At 34.9% G+C, this 26,757-nt stretch overlaps 1 non-coding gene across 1 annotated transcript; it reads right to left on the reverse strand.

Moving 5' to 3' along the window:
* Nucleotides 1-15,090: 15,090 nt before the first annotated feature.
* On the reverse strand, nucleotides 15,091-15,221 carry LOC114099061 (U6atac minor spliceosomal RNA). Its single transcript, XR_003583831.1, has one exon. It is a non-coding gene; the product is annotated as a U6atac minor spliceosomal RNA (small nuclear RNA).
* Between the last annotated feature and the right edge of the window lie 11,536 nt (nucleotides 15,222-26,757).

Here is a 26,757-nt window from a genome sequence, read left to right on the forward strand (position 1 = left end):
ACAGATGTCATTCACTCCATCTGGGAGTCCCTTTCACTTTCTCCTTCTCTCTGTACTCACCTACTAATTGAACCCAACCTCAAGGTGCAACTCAAATCTCGTGTCCCTGGATCAAAGCACCGTAAATGATGTGTCTCCTCTGAAACTTGTAGATCATTATTTGAGCTTCTCTCAGGGAGCTTTCCAATGTTATTACTTTAATGCTTACATTACTAGATTTTAAGTCTAAATTATAAAATTCTTAAATATAGAACTACATTTTATTCTTACTTTCTGCTCTATATACAGTACTATGCTTTCCAAACGGCAGCTGATGAATATTATTTTTGAGGGAATTATGGGACTTGAGCCTAATTTGCATTAATAGTTTTATACTAAGTGTCCCTTGAATTCTTCTAGAAGGAAGCATTCAAGGCTGAGGAGAGTCTGGGCTTGATTTAACCAGTACTGCATTCTTTATAGGTCTGCTTCCCACAGTTCCTATCTACTCATATCACTAGAGGAAGTTCATATTCATTAATCTTACAGCTTTTCTTATAAACCATTCCCTGGAGACACTCAGCAAAACAACATCCACATGCCCCCTCAAGGGGAGGAGGGAAGTAACTAGAGGCTAGATGGCATCAAACTACTGAACAATGACATGGAACTATGTCAAGGAAGATATGAATGTTAAGAAAAAAACGACCATCTGGATTTTTCTCAACATAAATGACTTCCTGCTCATATAAAACATCAAAACTATTGGTCACGACAGTCTCTCAACTATATTCTTATTCAGTTGCTCACAACTCTCCTACTAGATTCCACCAGCAAGCAAGTGGCAGAGAATAGTAATTGTGAATAAAGCTGTAGTCACATGTTAAGAAATATTAGAGATAACTCTAGTGATAAAAATTGGCACAAATATATAAGATTAAAATTCGGTCACATCATATATCTGATGTGATATATGATGTGACCGAATTTTAATCTTATATATTTGTGCCAATTTTTATCTTCTGGCATCAACTAAAGTGGTTAAATTTTCAAGCTGACATTTATTTGAATGTGTATCTTGAGTTTCAGATTCTATTGACAGTGCAAGAAGTGCGAAAAGAACAAAAGTCAAGGTTTTTTCTAACAAGAATCTTACAGAAGAGACAAAGGGAATAGACGTACCTGCCATCAGTGGCAGCCTGGGGAGCAGGGTGGGGTGACTGTGTGGCTATGTCTGCTTCAAGCTTATTTTTCACTCTTTTGACTTATAACCATCTTGAAGCATCACATATGTTATCCCATTTCATATCAGATAACCAAGATGTCATATCTATGTGATTTGGATGAAATTAACCCCAACCCACTCAAAGCTGCATTGGTACATGGAGGGAACATCCATGGGCTAAGGTGATAGCAATGGACACACACACACACACACACACACACACACACACACATATCTCTGAAATTTTTTAAATTACAGAAATATTAGACATATCAGTGTTTTTAGAGTCTCTTGGCCACTTCCATCAACCTGTTTAAGTCTTAAACCTTTAGCCTGCCCTGCAGCCTCCTGCTTAAGGTTCTCTTCCTCTTTTTGTTTCTCAAAGTTGAAAGGAAGGAAGAAAAGAAAAAAGAGAAAGAAAGAAAGAGAGAGAGAGAGAGAAAGAGAAAAGGAAAGAGAGGAAAGGAAGGAGGGAGGAAAGGAAGGAAGAGAAAGAGCATGACATTTGTGCTTTCTTTTTATTCTGCCTTCTCTTCCATACTCTGCTCAGATGCATCTTTTTACACATTCAGGAGGGTATTTTGCTAAACACGTACAGTCCTTGAGTGTGTGAAGTTCTGTTACTAGCTGCTAAGATATTTATTGTTTGTTTGTTTTACAGAAAATCTAGTTGTAAATTAGCAAGTGGTATGAAATACCAAGCTACTGATAATCAAAGAACTGAGGAGACAGAAAGATAGGTGGGGCATGATCCCAGTCTGGAAGGCAAATATCATCCAAAACAAAGCCAAAGAAGGCTGAGAGATGGATTTACATGATTAGGAACATAAAGAAACTAAAGGCACTAAAAGAGCAGAGTTTCATCATGCACAAAAGACGATAAGTGAATGAGGTAATAATGGGTGTTTTAATCAGCTTGATTTAGACATACCACATGTGTGTATCACACATATATCCAGACACCATGCCATATACCATAAATATATATTATTTCTTAAAGTGAAAATTCTAAGTTTTAAGAAGACTATATGGTTTTTAAATGAGATAAATAAAATCAAGAACCAAAGACTTTGCCTATAAACTTGACATAATAGTATTCAATTTTTATCAATTAATATTTTTACTTGGCAATGTTAATATTAACAATAAAAATAACCAATAACATTCGCTATGTGATAGGCATTGGGCCAGTTTTTAGAATTGTAGAGATATGGTTTGGGAGGCTGAGGCAGGATACTTGCGAGTTCAATTCTTAGAAAGGCCCTAAGCAACTCAGTGAGACCTTGTCTCTAAATAAAATACAAAAAGGGCCGGTGCTATGGCTCAGTGACTCAGTGGTTAAGCACCATAGAGTTCAATCCCCAATACAAAAAAAGAAAAAAAAGTATATATATGGAATACTATAACATGAGAGTAGTTTCAGGTAATGTATCTGAGAATTGCAGCTAAAAATGATCAGAAGTTAGAAGGTAGCAGCAGAGCTATGTGGTTGTGAAGTAGTAAATTGGGACCAAGATTGTGATACAGCAATAAAAAGGCAAGAATGAGAATAATGAATAAGTGTGTGTGTGTGTGTGTGTGTTATTGCAAAGAACAAATTAGCAGATCTCACTGAATTTTTAATAATTTAAATGAAATCTGAGAAAACCTGGTCAAAGGCACTCTTAAAGCCTCAAACTTAGCTAACCAGAAGGCTGATAGCCATTGAGAACTACAGAGAAACTGGATTCAGCAAATGGGGCATTGAGGAATGGGCATTTGCTCACATATAGTGAATAATCAAGAGGAACAACCCAAGAAGAAATCAAAATATATTAGGATACAAAGATCAAGAAATAAAATAATGTAAAGGTTATGATTGTTTTCAAAACTCTTTGTCTCTTTGTATTATCCTAACATGTAAGTTAATTTCTAGAAAATCATCATTATCATTATTTTTCTTTACTAAAATTCAAAATGGTGGTGTTTCTGATATACCACCCAGTTGGAGAAAATGTCTTTTTCCTAAATAAAAAAATAAATGTATAAAACTTTACCACAACAAGACTGGAGCATAAATAACAATAATAATAATTATTATTATTATTAATATTAATATAATAATTATTGTAATTATTTTAATAATAATAATTAATAATAATAAAAATATTATTATTATTCTCCAAACAGTTTAGGTGCCAGGCATTGGAACTTGTGTTTGGGATAGAATGATGAAACAAATCTATGCCAAAACCACTGGTTAAAAGTTAGGAAATGTAAGGTTTTTTGTTTTTTAAATGCAGGAGGATTTTACATGCCCAAATCAATAGGCTACAACCATAGGCCATTTTTAGCCATCAACTCAGGTGATTCCATTACTTTGTCAATAATGAGCTGTCCAAGAGGGCTTCTTTACAAATTTATTGGGATTGATAAAAACAACATTAGTGTGTAATAACCAACATGAATAGTTTTACTAGGCAATTATCTCAAAAGAGTATATAGTTTATTGAATGAGACTAAACTTACCAACCTTAAAAACTCAAGTCCTAATATTAAATCTTTTTGAAAGAAGAAAAGTAAACTTTAGTCAATCTACCCTGCTTCCTCACAGAAATGGAACACTGAGCTTTATATTTTCGAGAAGCCTATAATGTGCATGTTGATATACAAATTACCAATTAGATTAATTACCAATTACCTATTAGATTAATATGTCTATTTGATTAAACATTTTAAAAATTACCTGGATACCTATTAATCTTTTCAGGAACAATAGCACCATGATTTGAGCAAGATAAGTTGAATGAGCATCTCCAGCAATCAGAGAAATGCAAATCAAAACTACTGTAAGATTTCATCTCACTCCAGTCAGAGTGGCAATTATCAAGAATACAAGCAACAATAAATGTTGAAGAGGAAGTGGGGGAAAATGTTCACTTATACATTGCTGGTAGGATTGAAAATTGGTGCAACCACTTTGGAAAGCAGTATGGATAGTCCTTAGAAAACATGGGATGGAACCACCATTTGACCCAATTAGTCCACTCCTTCATTAATACCCCAAAATGGAGCATACTACAGTGACATAGCCACAGGAATGTTTATAGAAGCTCAATTCACAACCCCCGAGCTATGAAACCAAACTAGGTGCCCTACAATTGATAAATAGATAAAGAAAATGTTTTATATATATACAATGGAATATTAATCAGCCTTAAAGAAGAATGAAATTATGGCACTTGCTGGTAAATGGATGGACCTGGAGAATATCATGCTAAGCAAAATAAGTGAATTCCAAAAAACCAAGGCAGAATGTTTTCTCTGACATATGGATGCTAATTTACAATGGTCGGTGGGGAGGCTAGGGAAAAATAGAGTTACTTTGGATTAGGCAGAGGGAAGGGAGAGGAAGGATTATAGAAGTAGGAAGGATAGTAGAATAAATCGGACATTATTACTATATGTGATTACATGACTGGTGTGATTCTACATCATGTACAACCAGAAGAATGAGAAGTTATACTCCATTTATGTATGATGTGTCAAAAATGCATTCTGCTGACATGTATAACTAATCAGAACAAATTTTTAAAAAAATTTTTAAATGTCACAATCCTTACAAATAAGTAACTCTACTCTTGTATTGAATGTGTTCCTAAAATAGCCATGTTGAACATTCAGCAGTATTGAATTAGAATAAAACTTTGCTCAATTTTAATAATTCTGTTAAAATGTTTTATACTATTCTCTATAACTTGAAACTAATAATGCTATAACTTATGCTAACCTTTTATTCGATTTTAATAAATAAACAAAGGGGGGGGGGGAACAGGACCCTACATGCACATACTAAATCTTACAAAATATTTCAAAAAATTTTTTTAATTGTGATATTAAAAACCTTACTACTGCTAAACATGATTTAGTAAGTTAAATCAGATTTCAAAGGATAAAGTTTAACCTGTCATTGTGGAAATGGCTGAAAAACCTGACTTTGGAAGTTAAATCTCCAGCTGCAGAGTTTACAGCCATGCAAGATTCATGAGCTTGTCAGGTACTTAAAACTTATGAAGAGACTTCTGTGGACCCATTTCCCAAGTCCACCTCTTGATGTACTTTACAATGAGGACTGGAAATCCATTCATGTGACTAGATTGATTGTACTAGCCATAGAGGTCAGCTGCCTATATGTTGATCCTATGTTAAACACCTAAGAGTATCTTTTGAAAAAAAGACAGCAAGCATATGGGTAACCTAAACCAGCCAATCATGCTGGTCCTTAGAATTTAAGACTATACCTGTACAGTTGTCAAAATAGAAAGTTTATTGAAATAGAATTTTCCCATGCAGGCCAGTTATTTACATAAAATATCCACCAATGTATTATTGCCCTAATCATTCTAGAATAAAAATTGACACCTTTTCTAAGTGGATGGATTGTGTATATGTCTTGCCAGTATAACATAAGGTATCTACAAATAGTGGATATATTTTAGGCTGGTATCCTGGAATTGACAAAAACAATTACATGAGGATGCCATGACTCCTAGAGGCTTTAACTTTCAGCAAGATGGCATCCAGAAGGATGTTTGGTGCTTAACTTCTGCCCACAGAATTTTTGCATTACTGACAGACCTGTACTTGATTTTACAGGTAGGGATTATATGTTCAGGCTTTGCAACAGGTGCATGCCGATTAAACAGACCTAGGCAAGCTCTTGGTCTCATGATCCTTGAAATGACTACTTTAATTTTATTCATTGTTTCTACAATTAAAGCCTTTGTGGCTATGTTTTAAAACCTACAACATGTGGATTTTCTTAATACTTTGGCTTAAATTATTTCCAGGATCCTCCATAGTCAGATGAATATTGATGGAAGGATTGAAACTAAGTTGAACACTCTGGAAGCCACTGTAATAAATAATGAAAATGAGTTCTGCTCTACGGTTTAGTGAAAGGCTTGAATGCCATGCTAATTATAAATATGTCTGTGTTACTATGGCCAAATACAATACTTCCCACTAGGATTGGGAAAACATTAAAAATCTTCTGATGAGTGTTTGGCAGAGTAATAATCATAACCTGGATCTTTCATAGTTAATTGAATGGCTTTAGTCCTAAAAATATGTTAAAACATTCCACATGGTATGTTATTGAAATGATATGTTTTCTACTAATTCTTTTCGTGTCACAATAGTAGTTAGTGACATCCTCAGATCAAGAATCCAGTGACTGAAAGTTATAACCCCTCGATTCCATTTCTAAATTAAGAAAGGGGGGAGATGTGGGGGGGGGGCTACCATAAACAGGAGCTGAGCACATAGGAACTGAGCACGTACCCTTAGCCTTGAACAATGAAGGTGTGGAACTGGCTTCTGCTCACAGCATGAAAACAGGAGGACCTCATCTTCCTTGGGTAAGGAATTACAGCTTGGGTAAGGGAGTGGGCATCACCCAATGGGACTGGGCTACACCTCCCTGAAACCCAATCCCTGGCCTCATTTGAGTGGAACTTTCTTGAGTGTCTTCCCCACAATAAATAGAGTTTCAGGTGTTCTCCCCCACCCCCTCCTTCTTTTGCCTCCCTAGTGAGAGCGCAGGCAGAGGAGCCATCACTGAACCCCAAGAAAAAGGTACTTAGTGCCAACCTAATTCACCTAGAGTGACCCTGAATGATTTAGTCACTGAAGGCAGGTAGGGTCTGGCTGGAAGAGGTGGATCCCTGGAGGTGTGCCTTTGAGGTTTATATTTTGACATGGTGAGAAGAGTCAGTCGCACGCTCTTGCGCTCTCTCTCTCTCTCTCTCTCTCTCTCTCTCTCTCTCTCTCTCCTTCCTGGTGCAATGTCTTGAGCCACTTCCCTCCACTACACTCTTCCACTATGATGTTCTGCCTCACCTCCAGCCCACTCTGAGGAATGGAGTAGGCTATGAACTGAGATGTCTGAAACCATGAAATTTTCCTCTAATTGTTCTTGTCAGGTCTTTTGATCACACCAGTGAAAAAGCCAATTAAAACCTTAGCTAAGGGGTTGTATTGCTTCAAGTTCCATAATATTGCATATATGCACTTGCTTTCGACCTCAGCAAATACATATGCAAATCATGTAACCTTCCTTATACAAGTTACTGAAACATTGATAGTCGGAGTTTCCTCATTGTAAAATAAGCATAGTAATAACTGCATCCACCCCATAGTGTCTCTGTCATCATTGACAAGTACTTAGCACAGAGCTTGGTAAATAGTATATGGAATACTTAGCACTGTCTGGCACATACAGAACACTCCATAAATATGTATTATTAAAATCTTTGTGTTAATAAAGAACTATTTGCCATATCTGCATTTCCCTTGGGGGAATTCCTTTCTGATCATATATTTTTTAAAATACTTTTTAGTTGTAGATGGACATGATACCTTTATTTAATTTATTTATTTTTATGTGGTGCTGAGGACCAAACCCAGGGCATCACATATGCAAGGTGAGTGCTCTACTACTGAGCTGCAACCCCAGCCCTTTGATCATATTTTTTAATTTGGGAATTCTACTAATGAAAATATGATTTTATGTGGGACTATTTTACTAAAATAATGGGACTGTTTTACAATATTTATATGATAAATTCTACAGATTCATTGAAAGATGACTCAGTTTCCTCTTCCAATTAAGCTGCTGATCACTGATGAATTTCCAAAAGATTTATTAATTTTTTTTATTTTTTAAAAAAAATCATATTTTCTTCTCAACCATCTCCATATGACATTAGATTGAAAACAATTTCTATATACTCCAAACTTTCACCTTTATAAATAGCCAGTAAAGAAAGATGGACAATAAAGTTTGTCATTTCTAGAGCATTTACATTTGTAATTTAAAAGATTTTAGGGAAAAAAAAGGCATTAAATAAACTTGTCTTTTATTCTGATTGTATAGAAGTGCTTCAATTTTCCTTTTGCTTTTTTTCTGTGAATATAAATTCATATTTGTGTTTCAGACACCAGTTTTTCATCCCAATCATTATAATAAGATGGACATGCACAAGTTCAAGAATTTACTCTTTGGCCAAGTATAGCATTATTGATGTCAACAAATTCAGTTCACCTTCTTAGAGACAGGAATACAATTTTTTTCAAGCTTCATATATTTTCCTCATAGAGGAATGGATTATATTGGAAGCTACTAGTAACTCTCCTCTTACCAATCTTGATAAAGGGCAGAGAGAGAGAAGAAGCCCAATATCCCCCATGCCTCTCTTTCACCAGCAGACACCCTCCTTTGCAGATCCCTTGGTTCACCACTAATTTTTAGCCTGGATCATTGGTTTCTCATTTCTACAAATCCAAATCACCCATAGATATTTCCTGTGAGATTTCATCTTGATTAATCACCATATGTGACTCAGGCCCCAGGAGCCCAACACAGCCAGTGTGTGTAGCTAAATCATTTAATAAATGAGAATTTCTAATGAGAAAACCCTGTTGTGGTAAACCCTGTGTTGTAATCCACAGCTCTCCCTCTGAGCAGGCAAACCTCAAGTGTTTTTGTTCATCCCTAATAACATCGGCCCTGAAGATTTGTGAGACTAATGGAATGGGCTCCAGTTTTATAGAAATGATTCACATAAACCTGTCATCTTGGGCATGCATGTTACCTATTTGACTTTCTTTGAGTCCTTTCCTTAAATTAATGAATTCATCAAGACAGATGCATCCAGGTTAGATTTTTTTTTTCTTTAGGAAATGTCTTATTTCATCTTTGCACTTTAACGCCAAGTTGGTCAATTGTATCAGCACAGTTGAAAAAGGCAAGCTGCTTTGCACACTGAGCTGATGATTCATCGGTTTGCCTCCATATTTTTATGTAAAAAGAATTCTATAAATTTACAATATATGAGTTTTTATATTGAAAAATGATGCACATTTGCTGTTAAACCCAACAGTATTTACAGAAGGACACAAAAAATGACTTAATGGCACTGAGGGTTGGATACCTCCAAAGAAACCAGAAGAATCACATTTTGTACAGAAACAACAAAATGACATTTGCCCCAGTGTGTTCCAAAGCTGTTTAGTATGAGGATAGAGCACACTGGCATGTAACATTCTTTTCACAGTTCATTATATGACTTAAACCGTAATAAAAACAAGATGGGGTATACAGTTATTTTGTGAGCAGAAAATTTATTCTCCAGAGAAAAAAGACTGGTTAGGATATTGTTTTATTTTTTTATATAGAAAAAAATATGACTTTATTTCAGATTCTATTTCTGTGAATGAGTCTCTAATATTATTTTAAGAATATTCTTGCACCAGGTGTGGTGGTGCACACCTGTATTTCCAGCAGCTCGGGAGGCAGAGATAGGAGAATCTAGAGTTCAAAGCCAGCCTTAGCAATTTATCGAGGCCCTTAGCAACTCAGTGAGACCCTGTCTCTAAATAAAAATTTTAAAAAGGCTGTATTAGAAGACACAGAGACAAACCCACATAAATACAGTTATTTCATACTAGACAAAGACATTAAAAAACCTACATTGGAGAAAAGATAGCCTCTTCAACAAATGGTGCTGGGAGAACTGGAAATCCATACGCAGCAAAATAAAACTAAATCTCTATATTTCACCACACACAAAACTCAACTCAAAGTGAATCAAGGACCCAGGAATTAAACCAGAGACCCTGCACATAATAGAGAAAAAAGTAGGTATAAATCATCATCATGTTGTGCTAGGCCCTGGCTTTCTTAGCAAGACTCCTAAAGTGAGAAAATCAAGAATTAATAAGTGGGATGGACTCAAACTAAAAAGCTTCTTCTCAGTAAAATAAACAACCAATGAAGTGAAGAGAGAACCTACATTTTGGGAGCAAATTTTGGCCACACACGTCAGAGAGAGCACTAATCTCCAGGATATATAAAGAACTCAAAAAACTTAACACCCAAAACACAAACAACCCAACAAATAAATGGGCTAAGGAACTGAACAGACAATTCTCAGAAGATATACATTTGATCAACAAATATATGAAAATACGTTCAACATCTCTAGTAATTAGAGAAATGCAAATCAAAACTACTCTAAGATTTAATCTCACTCCAGTCAGAATGGCAATTATCAAGAATGCAAACAAAATGATGAGGATGTGGGGGGAAAGGCACACTCATACATTGCTGGTGGGACTGAAAATTGGTGTAGCCAATAGGGAAAGCAGTATGGAGATTCCTTGGAAAACTGGGAGTGGAACCACCATACCTGGAATGACCCTAAGTATCCCTCTCTTTGGTTTATACCCAAAGGACTTAAACTCGTCATACTATAGTAATACAGCCACATAAATGTTTGTAGAAGCTCAATTCACAATAGCTAAACTGTGGAACCAACCTAGATGCTCTTCAATAGATGAATGGGTAAAAAAACTGTGATATATATACAAATGGGCTATTACTCAGCATTAATAGAGAATAAGATTATGACATTTGCAGGTTAAATGGGTGGAGTTGGAGAATATCATGCTCAGCAAAGTAAGCCAATTCCAAAAAACCAAAGGCTGAATCTTCTCTCTGATCAGTGGATGCTGATCCATAATTTAAAGGCTAGGGGGCATGGGGAAAATGGAGGAACTTTGATGGGGCAAAGGAGAGGGTGGGTGAGGAGGGGGCATGGGGGCAGCAGGAAAGATGGTGGAATGGGATGATCATCAATACCCTGTGTATATGTATGACTGCACTTATGGTGTGACGCTATATTGTGTACAACCAGAGAAATGAAAAGTTGTGCTGCAATTGTGTACAATGAATCAAAATGCCTTCTGCTGTCATATATACCTAATTTAAAAAAAATTAAAAATAAATAAATAAATAAAATAAGGCTGGGGATGTGGCTCAATGGCCAAATGCCCCTGACTGAGTTCAATCCCCAGTATCCACCCCCTAAAAAAAGAATATTCTTTATTCTCAAAAAAAAAAAAATTTAAATTTATTTTAGTTGTAGTTGGACACAATACCTTTATTTTACTTGTTTATTTTTATGTCGTGGTGAGGATCGAACCCAGCGCCTTGCATGTGCTAGGCGAGTGCTCTACCACTAAGCCCCAGCCCCAGCCCCTTTATTCTCAAATTAATAAGAAAAAACAGTGAGGCAAATGAGGTAACTTATTTGAGAAAAGCCTGTTATAAATTAATCCAATGTCTTTAGCTCATGATCCTACATCTCTCAAAGTGATAATGGGGTAGAGAGGGAAGATGAGAGGGAAGGGGAGGGGGGATAGTAGGGGATAGGAAAGGTAGCAGAATACAACAGTCACTAATATGGTATTATGTAAAAATGTGGATGTGTAACCGATGTGATTCTGCAACTTGTATTTGGGGTAAAAAATGGGAGTTCATAACCCACTTGAATCAAATGTATGGAAGATGATATGTCATGAGCTGTGTAATGTTTTGAACAACCAATAAAAAAAAAAAAAGATGGTTAAAAAAAAAAGTGATAATGGAATAAGATTATACTTCTATTAATTTATACACATAAATGCATATCTTACAGACAAAAATAATGTTTGATATGTTTGCTTGGTGCTGGTGTTAATGCCACTTCCTCTCTAGAAATTAGATGAAAAGAGTAACTAGATGTACCTCAAGAAAATATGGCCTGATGCTATAGGAATCTCTTTCTTTTCTTATATTATCTTTTCCAGTTATTCATTTTTTTATGGTAGACTGAAAATCTGATAACAGAATATCACTGTTCTTTTCTGCACATGGTCAATACTCAGTTTAAGTAAAGTTTCTTTTTTTCTATGAATCCTGAAAATGTCCCTCAAATGGTGCAGACATCCCCGGCTTCACATGTCTTCCCCTAGCCCTGTTGGCAATTCCGTATGGCAGCAACAGATGAGATTTTACTTTTTAAATATTTCATACCTGCTTATCTATGGGCTACAAGTGTAGGGCTAAAAATTCTCACTGGAATGATCAAAGACATCTCTTAAAACAACTTTTTTTCTGTACTTTCAGCAATAAATCTAGATTTAAAAAAAAAATACTGTAATCTAGATCTAAATGTCCAAATTTATTTTGTTCCTTAATGAATGTAATCACAGCAATACATTTAAATAGAATACACAGTAGGTTATTCTGTCAAACTGTAATGTTGGTCTATGAGTCCAATCTATTATTGTAAAAAAGAAGAGAGAGGTTATTAACTATAAATAAATATGGACATATCATTTCAGGTATAAAAACATTTGTAAGACAATGGTGAATGTTATATTTGAAAATCCAGCTTAGACCTTAGGTAGGGAATTATAAAGCAGTTCCAAAGTTCCTTTCTGCTTTAAAATTATATCATTTTAATTTTTAGATTATACTCTACTTTGAAAATCCTGACGCAGCTTTGCAAGTTTTTTCAATTCATCCCATGTTACAACGTTCTTTCACATTCAAATCTGGTTTGTGGGCAGGAATTAATTTGGCTGACCTCCCTTCTGGAGGCAGAACAACCCATCCTATTTCACTTCTCCTGTCCATTTCATATTCATACCAGGATTTATACACCAGCCTCTGAACCATTCTCCTAACATGAGGTTGTCCCTTTCAAATTCATTCTCCACAACCTTGCTATTCCCATCCTAAACCCTTTACATATACCTAAAATCTCTCGGAATTCCTTACTGTTATAGGATATAGTCCAAACTCCTAAGATGAAGTGTACTTAAGTTGACGTACATAACTATTCTCTGTAACTCCTCTGTTCCTGATACAACCATCTCCTCATTGTCACTAGACATATCAAGCTGATTTCACATCCCTTGCCTGCTTTGCTTTGCTACTCTCTTAATTCATCTCGTCTTCAAGTAGCTTCTTGTGAATTGTCCACATTGTCTATCCATACTTGAATACACCGAGGACTTGGAGACTGCAAGGGGGAATGATGTCTCTAGTATTCATTGTGGTAATACTTGATTAAGAGAAAGAGAGAGAGAGAGAGAGAGAGAGAGAGAGAGAGAGAGAGAGAGAGAGAGAGAACGCGAGCGAGCCCAGTAATTCAAATGACTTTCAGGATTGTTGTTTTAGTCATTCTTTGAAGACAAAGAATATGCTAAATTATCTTAGAAAGTACTCTCTACTTCTGTATTTCTCAGATATCCTGAGGTTTTACTTTAAGGAAAATGTAATTACAATCCTTGTTTTCAAACAACCTGATGGACTAATTCTAATGCAACTGGCATATTTCTCATTTTGCATGGGTTTTTAATTTTCATAAGTTAATGATTTGGGTTCATACTAATTGCAGTTTGAAAAAAAAATATTTTTAACCTGAACTTTGATGAAGAGGAAGAAGAGCAGAATGATTAAGGTCTGGAATTAATCCCAACTCTGCCAAGTATGAGCTATTTAATCTTAAGCAAATTGGTTAACATCGCTCTACATTACTGCATCATCTGTAAAATGGAAATGTTAGTAATAAGTATAATGTCTTACTGGGTGGCTTTAGTCACTTATTTTCTTTCAGCAATATATACAAAATATATTCAAAGACATGTTACATACTACTGTCATCAATTATTTCCCTATAAAGCAAAGAATCAAACATGGAGACAACATATATGCTTTGATATAATTTTTTTTTTCTGGAGCAGACTTAGCTGTTATCAATAGTTTTTCATTGTCTGATTGGATTCATGATTTGGAAGCAAATTAAAGATGATGAGCTCGATTCTTCTCTTAGTTACAGATAGGGAAGGAAGTAAATTCCCCTCACCCAAATGGTTATAAAGCCGAGAGACAAGGGAACAAAGCCAAGTGACAAAATGAGAACAGAGAAGATGGTTTTCTGGCATTCTCTTAGAGGTCTCCATATCTCGGTGGTATGTCTAAACTTACATAGAAATTGAGGAGATAAAACACCAATATTTCTCACTTCAGTCATCTGATTTTATTGTGCTTTTTAAAATTAAACTGGTATGTTGGTAAACTGGCTTTAATAAGTTTGCTTTTCCCTAAGTTCATTCAGTCATATTTTAGGAGGGCTGCAAACTTATCAAGATGAAAACAGGTTGTATAAAGCCAAATTTTTTGCCAGTATTTTAACAACCTAATTGTTCATTATAACTCAACTCAAAAAATAAAAATCAACATTTTGAATGGTTTTGAAATCACATTATCATTAATTATATTCAATTAAAATAATATTAATTTGCCATGAAGTTATATTATTGCCATTAGTGCTAGTATTTATCCACATGTGTCTTAAGCCACAGGGGCAACAATATAGAGTAAAGGAAAATACAAGACCAAATAATAAATGTAGACATTGAGATATTAAGAATGCTAAATGTGAAGAAAGTTATTAAAGAAAAAGCTTATTCCAAACACTTTCCAACAGGGCCATCTGTCTCTCCTGTGGCTTCTGTTTAGCATCTTCATCCCTTTTCCATTTTCCTTGTTACACTTACTTAAACCTCCTCATGAATCAACAGGAATATACCACCAAAGATCAGTTTTACTTGGTTCAGATCAAATACTGCAAGGAACTACTAAATTGTTTGAAAGTACATACACACACTGTGGAGTGAATTATTTTTCTTTTAAAATGTATTTGAATTTGAAGGTTTCAAATTGTATTTTTAATTCTTTTATTGGTGCATTATAATTATACATAATAGTGGTATTCATTTGTACATGAACATAATTTATTCCCCCTTTCCCTTCCTGATCCACTTGCTTTTCTCTAGCATTTTCCTTCTATCATTATTATTACTATTATTTTAATTAGCACATTATAGTTATATATAAAGTGGGATTCATTGTGGCATAATTGTATACATAGCATAATTTGGTGGATTTTGTTCCCAGTACTTCCCCATGCCTTTCCCTCTCTGTCCTTCTTGATTTCCTTCCTCAATTGGTTTGAAAACCATGGTTAGATGCCAGGTTAGAGGCCAGGAAGTAGATAACAAGGCCTTAACCTGTTTTCAAGCCCAAGGGCCTCTTCCATCCTTGCCAAGGGGAATACCGACCACCTCTCCTTTCATAAAACACACGGGAGCTTTTTTTTTTTTTTTTTTTAATACTTATCAAATAGGCCTAAAATAATTGTAATACTTCACACACCCTTTTAAATGTTGAGATTATGTTAATGTCATTTGATATTAACTTTACAAAGCCCTGATATTAACTTTCTAAAGCTGGCTCAATCTTCAGTTTGATTGTATGACCTTGAGCAAGTTATTTACCTCTCTAAATCTCATTTTTTTTTTAAATCTGTGAACAGAATGGCTAACTCAAATAAATTTCCTACTAATTTATGTCCTTCCCTTTCTCATAGAATATTTAATAATTTCAACTCATAATAAAATACAACCTGTCCTTAATTTGGGATTATGCCTCATCTACCCTAATTTCCATGACTGCAAAATTTGAGGTGAGAGGATGAAAAGTTTGCACTCAGATGTGCTTTATTTGAGAAAAATTCTACTTAAATAGAAATGAGAACCAATAAAAGCAACTGAACAATTAAGAATAAAATACCAGAGTAGATAAATGACAACTTAAATATTGACAATATGCCATGTCATCTTTAGGGAAAAGGTGACTGTTATGAAATCATCCATGTACAAATTTTCCTGGCAGCCAAATATTTATTTTCAACCACATACATTCTAATTCCTTGAATGTCAAGCACAAGAAAAGGAAAGAGATCACTGGAGTCAGGAATATCAGTTAAAGCAATTCTCATGTAGTTGAAATGTAGCTGAGAAGAATCTCTACATCAGGGACTGAATGTTCTCCAGGAACATTGTGACAGAAATTCGTCCCTATCATGAAACCCTCCAGGGGATTAGAGGAGGGCATGTGGCTCCACTGTGCCACTAAAAGAAGAAAGTTCCTGTATGTTCTACATTAGAGACTGGGTCTGATAGGATGCTTCTACCGTGGAATAACCAAAACATCTGCCAGAAATCAGTATATTTAATGAAGGCCTAAAGAAAAGTAAGCAATGACCTTGAAGAAGTACCATACATTGTTTCTTATCCTTCCTGTCCCTTTCTGCAGCTTTGCCTAGACCCTTAAATTAGCAGAGTTAACCCGAAATCGTGGTGCCATGCCTAAAACAAGGGGCATACATATAACAGAATGGTTCATTTTGCCTTTCTCTCTGTAAAAAGAGAATGTGGTTGAACACATCTTTAAGGGTGGGGCCCGACAATCTGTGCTTTAATAAAACTCTCCTTGTGAGGTAATGTACACTAATGTTTGAAATCCATAACAACTGAGGCTCCAATTTCACTACACTCTCCCCACTCCAATCCACAAGAATCAAGGCTTAAATTCACTGAAGATATAAGGTCTAGCTTCTAATTTCAGTTGGTTCCATTTTATAAAAAGAACCCAGCAAGCTATGACACCTTGACATTTTATCATTATTTAAGTCCCCCAAAGCATTACTATTACATCTAAGCATTTTTTCCAAAAATCAATTGAATGAATATTTCCATAAATATCTGTTGATCTTAGCCACCTTATCTTTCAAATACTCTCTGAATTAAAAAGAAAGGTTATATTAGCAAATTTATTCTTTTGTATTTAGAAGAACCCTAGCAATATGTCATCACAGATATGAAAGGAAGAAAAATCTCCCCATGTTCTCGCTTTTGCTTAACTAAAAGCAGAAATAACTCTCCAGAAAGTATAACTTCCAGATAGCTGACAAGAGAGCTATATATAACAAAAATCAGATAATATTTTCACCTATCCTACAAAGACTAAAAAAGAATGATGTCTCTGTAAGGACATATTCAGCAGCAAATAGATTAAACAGGTTTGAAAAGCAACCCAGTGCCAGGTAACAACCTGATAGCAGGAAGCCCAGAGTGCACAGTGGAAGAACCCAGGTCCTCTCTATTTGCTCTGGCTCTGCAGATGGCTTTAAAACAGTAGGAATCTTGGGCCAGAATGACTGCTGGACCATCAATCACATCTACATTCTTAGTAGTAGGTACAAAGACGTCCCTTGCTTCAAGGAAACATTCTAGAAACTGTGCATACTACTTCTGCTATAGATCCCATTTACTAGACCTCAGTTACATTGTCACAAGAGATGCTGAAGAAGAAATCTTTATTCCAAGCAAATTGGGTCTAGTTAAAAGAAAGTAGGGAAGAAATGGTTTTTGTGCTGTACCACAAATGATAATGCCCAAATGCTAACAAAATTGGAAAAAAGGAGTCTTTTTAAAACATTGTTGGTAAGAGTATAAGTGGCTATAGTGTTTTTCACGGACGACTTGATAATAGCATCCAACACATTTAGACATGATCCCAACACTTTAAGGAAGTCATTCTTAAAAAATATTGTGTTAGTCAGGGTTCTCCAGAGAAACAATACTGATAGGAGAAAATTAATTATAAATAATTGCCTCACATGATTATGGAGACTAACTAAGATGTCCCAAGATCTGCAATCTAAAGACCTGAAAATGAAGAGGGACCTTGGAAGTCTACTCCATGTCCAAATCTGAAGGCATGAGACTGATGTCCCAGGAAAAAACAGGGAGGCAGAGAGAAAATTCTTTCTTGCTCAGCCTATTGTTCTATTTAGGCTTTTAATATACTGGATGAGGCCTGCCCACTTCAAGCAGGGAAATCTGCTTTACTCAGTCTACAGATTCAAATGTTAATCTCATCCAGAAACACCCCCACAGTCAAAGTCAGAATAATGTTCAATATCTGAGCATCCCAAGGTCCAATTAAGCTGACACATAAAATTAACCATCATGCATATGCATTTGTATTAGTAATATATAAACTATAGTGATTTAAGTATATAGTAGTATTAAATATATTCATTGTGCAATCAATTTCAATGACTTGTCATTTTGCAAAATTAAAACTCTATACCTATTAAATAACAACTCCCTATTCCCCATAACACCAATGTACTTCCTGTAACCACCATGCTACCTCCTGCCTACATGAACTTGAAAACCCTAGGTACCTCTTATAAGTGGAATGTAAGTGGAATTTAAGTGGAATCATACAGTATCTGTCCTTTCATCTGTCTTACTTTACTTAGTATAATATCCATGTTCAGCATGTGTCAGAATTCCCTTCCTTTTGGGGCTATATGATATTTCATTGTATATTTATTTACCTATTCATCTATCAGAGGACACTTGGGTTGCTTTCATTCTTTGGATGTTGTGATTGATGCTGAATATCATGTTAATTCTATAGGTTTCTTAGTATTACTGCATGGAGTACATGTTATTATAAAATAACAAAAGCTAAACTATATTAATTATTTGTACTAAATATATTTTATGTTTATTTTCTCAAAATATCAACCCAAGAATAATCATTTTGGGGGGTCTGATCTGGCTTTCTTAGACACATCTGGCCAATCCTATCTGGACAGCAACCTATCAGGAATATAAATAAGGATTTATATATCTAGAAAGAATTGGATAAAATAAAATTATAAGATCCTATGAAATGCCTTCTCAGAGAAAGCTGCAACTGATCCTAGATGTCATCTGAGCATAGAAGTCATATAATTTTAGAGCTGAAAGTGATTCTAAAAATAATCCAGAACAACAGCTCATTTTAAAAGTGAAGATGTTGAATTTGAAGACAGTGAATGGATTTCCCAAAGCCAAGGGAATTTCCATTGGCTCTAGTACCTCTCTAAATTAGATTTGAATTATTTATGGATAGACAAGCTGACTGTAATAGAGCATCTCTAAATTAGAGGAACCAGCTTGAAGTTCATGCACAGTTCTATAGAAACTTACACAAGACCTTTCACGTAATTATGGAAAAATTTTATACTTACAAAAACTTTTTAAGGTTTAAAATTATTTTAAATTTACACACAGTAGAGTTGGCTTCTTTATATACAATTCTGTAAGTTTAAAAATATAGAGAGATTTGTGAACACAATAAGGACCACAGTCAGAATACAGAACAAAAATATTCCTGCTTCCTCTTTGTAGTCAAACTGGCTCCCACACCTAGGCTCTGGTGTGGCAATTAGGAATCTGTTTTATATCCTATAATTTGTCTCTTATAGAATATCGTATAAATAAACTCATAAAGTAAATAATATTTTCAACTTGTTTTTTTCACTCAGCAGAGTTTCAAATTTATCTTTTTATTATAGAAATAGTTCATTCCTTTTTATTTTGAGGAGTACCCCATTGTATGGATGTGCTATTGCTAATCTATTTTGCCCATTAATGGTCACCTGGAATGTTTACTAGTTTGGTACAGTTATAATAAAACTGCCATCAACATTGATGAACCAAACAAAACATTTTTGTGTGTGAACATATGCTTTAATTTTTATGTCTTTGTGTAAACTCAAGTTTTCATACTCAGAAGGCTGAGGCAGAAGGGTCATGAGTTCAAGACTAGCCTGGGCAACCAACTCACAAAGAAAAAAATGTATTTCTCAAACACCTACAAGATTCCTAGAATTAATGATAAATGTGTATCTTGACACGTATTTAATTTTATAAGAAACTGCAACACTCTCTTCCAAAGTGGTTCTACTATTTGGCATTCCCATCAACATATACAGAAGTTGCAGTTGTTTTGAATGTCTTTGCCAGCATATGAAATTGTCCTTTTAAAAAAAGTCTTTTTTAAACATGAGCAGTGTTACCCCATTCTGCATTTAGTTTGGATTAGCCTCATGGTTAACAACATTGAGCCTTTCTCAAGCATTTATTTACCATTCATATGACTTTGTTGAATTCTTAAATCTTTTCTTCATTTGTTAATTTAGCTGATTGTTTTCTTATTGTTGAGTTTTGAGAATTCTTTTTATATTCTGGATGTTGAATATGTGATTTGCAAATATCCCCTTCCAGATCATATCTTGTCTTTTCATTCTCTTGAGTATCTTTCATAAAGAAAAAGTTTTTAATTTTGTAAAATCCAATTTATCAATATTTTCTTCTATTGATGATGCTTGTAATGTTATATCTAATAATTCTTTGCCTAGCCCCAGGTCATTAAGATATTTTCCTATGCTTTCTTCTAAGAATCTTACAGGTTTTGTTTGTTTGTTTGTTTTATATTCAGACATATAACTCATTTTGAGTTAATTATTATATAAGGTATAATATTGAAGCCAAAGTCTTTTCTTTGCTGATGGCTGTCCACTTGCTCCAGTACAAATTGGTGAAAGGGTAATGCCTATTCAATTGAGTTCTCTTTGTGCCTGAAACTAGATCAGCTATATTTGTATAGGTAAATTTTGAACTTTATTCTGCTTCATTGATTTATCAATGTCACACTTTTTTGATTATTATAACTTTATAGTATGACTTAAAGTTGGGTAGTGTACATCTCCTACTTTATTGTTTAAAATTGAAATATTCTAGTTTCTTTGTCTTTCTATATAAATTTTAATATCCGTTTGTCTGGGTAGATAAAAATCCTGCCAGAATTTTTTTTTTAATTATGTTAAAGCTATGGGTCAATTTGAAGAGACTAAACACCTTAAATTTATGAGTCTTCCAATTTATGAACACAGTATATCTCTTTGTTTATTTAATTTTTAAAAAATGATTTCACCAGCATTTTGTAGTTTCTACCATACAGATCCTATATGATGTCTTGTTAGATTTATATTTAAATAGTTCCATTTTAATAGTTGTCATATATGTTGTTGCTTTTTACTGTTGGTTTTCAGTTGTTACTGTTAGTACATAGAAATATTATTGGCATTTATATGTTTTCTTTTCAACCTCTAACATTGCTAAGTTCAATTATTTATCCTAGGAACTATTTTTGTAGTTTTTTTTTTTTTTTTTTTTTTTTTTTTTTTTAAGAGAGAGAGAGAGAGAGAGAGAGAATTTTTAAATATTTATTTTTTAGTTTTCGGTGGACACAACATCTTTGTATGTGGTGCTGAGGATTGAACCCGGGCCGCACGCATGCCACGCGAGCGCACTACCGCTTGAGCCACATCCCCAGCCCTATTTTTGTAGTTTTTATGGAATTTTCTATATAGATATTCAAATCATCTAAAAATAGGATTGTTTTTTCATTTCCAATTTATGTGTTTATTTTATTTGTCTTATTGTATGGCCAGAACTTTTAGAATGATGTTCAATAAAGAGTTGAAATTACACACCCTTACCATTTTTTAAAAGCATTTATTCTTTCACCATTAAGTACTAAGTTAACTATGGCATTTTTATTGATCCCTTTTATCAAGTTAAGGAAGTTCCCTTCTTTCTGAGTTTGCTGACTTGTTATAAAAATGAATATTGAATTTTTCAAATGCTTTTGCAAAATCAATTGCTATCATGTGTTTTCCTTCTTTAACAAGTTAATATAGAGGATTACATTGATTGATGTTCAAAACTTGAACCAACATTGCATTCCTATAATTGACCTTATTTTATGACTCTTTTTTACATATTGCAGGGTTTAATTCACTAACATTTATTGAGCATGCTTACGTATATGTATGTGTGAGATTTTGTAGGGTATGTTTCCCCTAATCTCTTTCCCAGAATTTCAAGTTAAGTTAGAGGTGATCACGTAAAATGAATTGGACAGTTTTCTTTTTTCTGAAAAATTTTGTAGAGAATTGACATTCATTCTTATTTAAATGTTTGAAAGAATTCATCAGTGCTACTATTTGGATGAAAGGAAGGACATTAGGTTATGGTAGTTTTTGCTTTTAAAAAAATTGGTTCATTTCAACTAAGCTGTGAAATTTACGTGTATAGAGTTGCTGGTAATCTGTCCTTATTATTCTTTTGATGTTTTCTAGGTCTGTAGTGACTTCCCTTGCCATTCCTATTACAGGTAATATTATTTTTATTTTTACATTGTTAGTTTAGCTAGAGGTTTACCCATTTTACTGATCTTTTCAAACAATTAGTTCTTTGTTTCACTGTTTTCTCTATTGCTGATCTGTTTTCAAATTCATTGATTTTTGTTCTTCATCTTTTTTGTACTGTGCTTTCTTTGGGGTTATCTTGTTTTTCTTTTCCCAGTTGTTTAAGAGAAGAATTTCGATTATTGATTTGAGATTTTTCTTCTTTGTTAATGTAAGCATTTAGTGCTATAAATTTCCCTCTCAGCATTGCATTTCATAAATTTTCATATATTGTGTTTTCACTCTAATACTCCAATGTATTTTTTATTTTCTTTAAGAAGTAGCAGCATGGTCAACATTAGCTGCCAGGGCTATTTGGTCCACACTTATGGTTTAGACAAGAAACAAAATTATATAAACACACTGGCAATTATATATTGGCAATAAGTGTATGTTTGCCTTAAAAATAGACTTATTTTCTATAGTAATTTCATATAAATTTTGGAAATCAAAATGGGGATTATGAAACTTAAATGACACTGACCCATATAAAATTACACTGTTAGAATTTATTATATACAAAAAAATTAATTTCATATGATTCCACTTAATAATTCTCACAAGATGATACATCTAGCTCTCCTTTAAATAATGCTTGCTCCTCAATATCCCATTCAGGATTTCAGTTAACACAGAAAGAAAAGAAATGGGTAGTACAAATCAGAGTCAGCAGCATGACTCAGGTTCAGATGAAGCTTCCAGGGTTCTGTGAGTCTGAAAAGAGAATGAATTCTTTACATCAAGTTGAAGGAGGAAGATGAAGCCTTGGCTGGTTCAACTTCTCTAGAGTGTTCAGGAGTTCAAGGTGTCAGAATCAGCCAAAAATCAATGCCAAAGATGACACCTTAGATAAGGCCCATTTGCATCACTGCCAGCAACAGGTGATAATCTAGTATGTCTTTGTGTTAGTCAGTTTTTCATCACTGTAACCAAAATACCTGACAAGAACAACTTAGAGGAGGAGAAGTTTATTTTGTCTCATGGTTTCAGAGGTCCAATTCATGGTTAGCCAAATCTATAGCTCTGGGCCCAAGGTGAGGCAGAAGTACATCATGGCAGAAGGTGCGGCCAAGGAAAACAGCTCAGGATAAGACAGTTGATAAGTAGAGAAAGGCATGTCCCCAATGAACTGCTTCCTCCCATTACATACATCCTGCCCAGTTAAGCTATATAAGTGGATTAATCCACAGATTAGGTTCTAGCTCTCATAGTCTGATCATTTCACCTCTGAACATTCTTACGTTGCCTCACATTTGAGCTTTTGGGAGACACCTCATACCTAAATTATAACAGCATTAAAGAGAATAACTTAAGAGAATCAGCTAGTATCAGCCTGTTTCAGTGGCTCACAGTGTGACATTGGGCAAGGGTTTTTTTAACCTTGTCTGTAAAGTGGGAATAATCATGCCTAAACTGTAGTGTTGTTCATAGATCTCTCTAGATAGCACATATCAAGTACTGGCACAAAACAGTGGCACAGCATATGTCAATTCTTTTTTTTTTTTTCCTTAATCAAAGAAGTTTCTTCTTTGGAAGAACCTAGAGTTGGAGGAGTACTCTATCACTGCTTCTGGCGTGGACTGTGAAATCATGGTGCCATGTTTAGGCCTTATTATCCTTGAGGCCATTAGCAAATTAGATAAACTCCTGATGACTCTGTTGTATTCCCAAGGAAAAAAAAATTAACAATACTAGCTACCTCCTAGAGATGTTAAAAGGAGTACATGAGTCAACATATGTAATGTGCTTACAGCACTGCAGGACACACAGCACACACTATAATGAGGGCTGTCTTATTAATAGTATTGGAAAACTGATTGGGATTAAATTTTCCATTTGAAAGAAAAAAGGAGTAAGAGGAGGTGAGAAGAAGAAAAGGTGGAGGAGAAAGAGGAGGAAGGAGGGAGAACAGAAGAAAGAGAATGGAAGAAAAGAGAAAATATATATTTAGGACATTTCCTTCTTTTTCTAAGAAGTTGGGAGGGATGTTTTTGCTATCACTGACAGGATGGTTGCTACATGAAATGTCTCTAGCAACAAAAATCTTAGAGTACTTTTATTGTTCATTTTCAAAGAATAAAAGCAGTCAATGAGGAAAGTCCAGAGGGGGGAGAAAAGGCTTTCACCATCAATGAGTGAGAAGTAAGTAAAATAGCAAAAGGAGAGAGGAAGCTGTTATACAACAATATCACAGACATCGTGGATTCCATTTCAGGGAAGAAAAATTGTGAGTGACAGATAATTACTTCATTTACTTCTTGGGTCTCTGGAGATAGTACTTGATTCAAAAGTATCTTTGAGGAGCTGCTTAGTGATTTTTCCCCTTAATGGATTGATGTCTCCATAGTTTATATTGTGAAAACTGGCTTTGCTTTGTCTCCTAAACATAACCGTATGGATTTCTCTTTAATAATTGTTGGCAACCAGCTCTACATGACAGCATTGAACACAAATACCACCGATGATGATGAATGGATCGAGGAATGTGGGATGCATTGTACTAAAAGGGTCAGACATTATGTCTATGTGATTGCTTCATCTCCCTTTAGGATAAACAAAGTTCAAAGAAATGTGAGCATGGATGACTCACAAGACATGTTCTTTGGAGTTACCCAGAATTCACCTCACTAATTACATTAACCTTGTCTTCCTTCCTCACTTATCACATGTGCACTCACTGTATAAGGCATCTTGACAGGGCATTTAGCCACTTAACTTTCAAACTTTTATTTATTGCAACATCTTTCCAAAGACCAAGTACTTAAAAGCACTAAAGTGGCAGGAAAATATCCAGCTGAAATAGAATTTCCAACATTTTTTCAAAGTGTATGATAAACAGTTTAGAAGTTTCATTAAGTATTACTCTTTTCATATTGTATTGGTAATATTGCACATCAGTATGTGCTAATGTGAGTTTTAAGAAACCTGTACTAACTTGATGCATCCAGTTAACAACTGTGTGAGAAACTTGTTTTATTTAATGTATTTTTAAAGCTAACAATTACCTTTGGAAAGCCAGGTTCTCAAAACAATTTTGTTGGAATGGTATTCCAGTTCATGTATCACAAATTGTCATCCAAAGCCTTTTTAAAACTTTTGTTATCTGGGAGCTCACTCAATGAGGTAGCCCTATTTTCTTTGAACATTTTGAGTACTTTGAATGTTTAGAGGGTTTTACCCTGTCTTCACCAGAGATATCATCCTTGCAACTTCACAGTCCTTACTTCCTGCTGGTGATGATTTTAGGAATATTTGAAAACTGGCATTATATGCTGTCTTCACCAAGATTCTGTGTGATTTAACATGAAGCTAACACTAGCCTTTTGGTTAATGTCCTAGACATCTTGAGCCCAAAATTATTGCTCGCTGATACCAGGTTTAGGTAAAATGATCCAGCATTATTCTGTGGGTCAGAGTAGCTAGAGTGTGATAGAATATTTACCTTCACTTTCCTGAACCAAAATGTACTTCTCTTTTAAAAGCATCCAGCTTCTCTACTTTTGAGATCCATATTATAACTAATAATCCTTGTCCTTTATTATAAAACTATTATTAAGTCAGTTCCCTCCTTGTTTCCAGCCCCTTATTTTGGCAAATCTAAAGAATCCATTCTACTGACTTCACTCATATACCATGCCGAGAGCTTCAAAACCCAAGGCTAAGAGAATGTATTTTCGAGCCAATCTTCTTGGATTAAAACCTTAAATTTATTGTTTCCTTTCTGTGTGACCTTGGGCCAGTGACTTGATATCCCTATGCCAAGTCCATTATCTATCAAATAAGAATTTAATGAGCTAGTCTATGTAAAGCACATGAAGAGCGACTATAGTAAGCACTAGACAAGTGTTGAAGCTTCTATTATATGCCAATGTCAGCCATTTCTCCTAGCATCTCCTATCACCTTCAGTCTAGGATACCATACTATGTATGCATTAACCCAGGTTATTGATAAAAATGCAAATAGGACAGCAGCAAGGACAGACCTGCAGAATTCTCCACTGATTTCCCTTTAAGTTTTGGTTCCAAGAGTAGAATAGACATTTGCTTGGCTTTCTGTCAGAACTGTTGGAAGAAGCAGACTTGCAAAGTCAAGGAAGGGCTAAGGAGATAACAGCATGCAAAATCTAGCCACCAGAGGACCAAAGATTACCCTCTTCATCCTCCTAAATTTTGCATAACAAAAACTGGTAGAAAACATTCAAAAGTGCCTGTGAGCTCCAAGTGGAATGTGGGGGTTAGATGAGAGGGCTCTGGAGAGAATGGAAGATGATGTACCTTATTCAGAGTTCTGCAGTCTGGACAAGAGGTGCTTATCTGTAATCTAGGGCTGATAGTACACCATTAAAGTTTGCAGATTGCAAAGGCAAGAACAGAGCACCAGCTGAGTTAGTATCTATGTACCATGTGATTGCCAAAACAGGGGAAGCACTATAATCACTCATGATAAACACCAAAACAGATGGGTAACTTCTACAAGCCAAAGGTTATCAAAGGACACTGTCAATCAAGATCTAAAAGCAGACAGCTTCCTCCTCAGTGATGCCTTGAGGCAGTTACTTTATAACCCCCCTCCCAACTGCATTTCTGTAAACCTGGTTTTTTCAGAACTGTGATTTCATAAAATAGGTACACTGAATAGTTGAAGACATATACATATACATCTTGCCTTTTCTGTCCTTA

This window comes from Marmota flaviventris, chromosome 8 (genome assembly GCF_047511675.1).
Source record: "Marmota flaviventris isolate mMarFla1 chromosome 8, mMarFla1.hap1, whole genome shotgun sequence".
NCBI classification, from domain to species: Eukaryota; Metazoa; Chordata; class Mammalia; order Rodentia; family Sciuridae; genus Marmota; species Marmota flaviventris.